We start from the raw sequence: 1932 nt of genomic DNA on the forward strand, positions 1-1932 counted from the left end.
ACTTGTATAAATGGAATCTGAGAGAATGCAAGTTTTCTTTTGCATATATTATGTATGTGGGATTCCGCATACTGTTTCATTCATTCATGAGTAGTGGTCATTCATTCATGTTCGTTGCTTTATAGTATTCTAGTGTGCCCCCATTCATCCACTCTACTGTTGATGGACATTTGGATAATTCTCAGTTTGGGGGTATTATTAATGGTGCTGCTATGGAACATTCTCTCTCTCTCTCTTTCTCTAGCAATTTTACTGAACTGGTGTTGCTCCTTGCGGAGGAGGACTAACCCATAGGCACTGTGCCCAGAGTCAGCCTGAACATTCTAGAGCTTGCTTTTGATCAACACCTTGTGTTAGTCAGGGACAGAACTAGAGGGACGGAGCTAATAGGATGTATGTATATATGAAAGGAAGTTTATTAAGGAGAAATGACTCACAAGATCACAAGGTAAAGTCCTATGATAGGCTCTCTGCAAGCTCAGGAGCAAGGAAGCCAGCAGTGGCTCAGTCTGAGTCTCAAAACCTCAAAAGTCAGGAAGCTGACAGTGCAGCCTTCAGTCTGTGGCCAAAGGCCCAAGAGCCCCTGGCAAACCACCAGTGTAAGTCCAATAGTCCAAAAACCAAAGAACTTGGAGTGTGATGTTCCAGGCAGGAAGCATCGAGCACAGGAGAAAGATGAAGGCCTGAAGACTCAGGAAGTCTGCCCTTCCATCTTCTTCTGCCTGCTATTTCGCTGCACTGGCAGCCAACTGGATGGTGCCCATCCAGATTGGGGGTGGATCTGCCTCTCCCAGTCCACTGCCTCAAATGTTAATCTCTGGTACCACTGTAACAACAACAACAAAACACCCAGAAACAATACTTTGCATCCTTCAATCCAATCAGGTTGACACTTTTTTTTTTAGACAGAGTCTAAGAGGCTGGGGTGCAGTGGCATGATCTTGGCTTACTGCAACCTTCACCTCCCTGGTTCAAGCAATTCTCCTGCCTCAGTCTCCTGAGTAGCTGGGACTACAGGTGCGCACCACCACACCTGGCTAATTTTTGTATTTTTAGTAGAGATAGGGCTGGCCATATTGACCAATCTGGTCTTAAACTCCTGGTCTCAAGTGATCTGCCTGCCTTGGCCTTCTCCCAAAGTGCTGGGATTACAGGTGTGAGCCACTGCACCCGGCCACAATCAAGTTGACACTTAATATTAACTACCACACACGAACATATTTCTGTTGAGTATATACCTATGCTGGCCACAGGATATGTAAATATTCAGCTTCAGGAGATATTGGGAGAAGTAGCAACACTTGATAGACATATATACATATATTTTTGTTGTTGTTGTTTTGTTGTTGTTGTTGTTGGTTTTCACATTTTTATTGGGAGCCATGGGAGGGGCCTCTTCTGTCAGTGGAGGTGCTCACATTTTCTTCAGCCACTCCAAGCTGGGGCTCTGGGGGCCCTGGAGGTGGCTGCACGTGTCTGCATGTTCCCATCATCGCGGATGGGCACTGGATAGTTGTAGGGTGTGGCCTCACTGATCATGATGGAGTACTTGGTGTAGGGGCTGAGTGGGGTCAGAATTACAGTGAGGCTCCCAATGATGAAGGAGACCACCCACACTGGCTCTTTGGCCCAGGCATTCTTGAGGAAGGTGCCGAGTCTCACAACCATCTTGATCTCAGCCATATATATATATATATATATATATATATATATATATATATATATAACAGTGGGAGTGTGTGTGTTTGTGTGTGATTAGAGATTTCATCTCACTATGTTGTTGCCCAAGCTGATCTTGAAGGGCTCAAGCAATCCTCCTACCTCATCCTCCCAAAGCACTGAGAATAGAGGCATGAGCCACCCTGCCCGGCCACATCCTGTATTAACTTGCATTTCCCTGATGACTAATGGAGCCAAGCATTTTTTCCTGTT

The 1932-nt window shown here is 45.6% G+C and overlaps 1 pseudogene; it reads right to left on the reverse strand.

Annotated features, from left to right (window-relative positions):
- Positions 1-1414: 1414 nt before the first annotated feature.
- LOC112618857 lies at positions 1415-1668 on the reverse strand (annotated as a pseudogene).
- Between the last annotated feature and the right edge of the window lie 264 nt (positions 1669-1932).

The sequence above is a fragment of the Theropithecus gelada genome, chromosome 1 (assembly GCF_003255815.1).
Source record: "Theropithecus gelada isolate Dixy chromosome 1, Tgel_1.0, whole genome shotgun sequence".
In the NCBI taxonomy this organism is placed as follows: domain Eukaryota; kingdom Metazoa; phylum Chordata; class Mammalia; order Primates; family Cercopithecidae; genus Theropithecus; species Theropithecus gelada.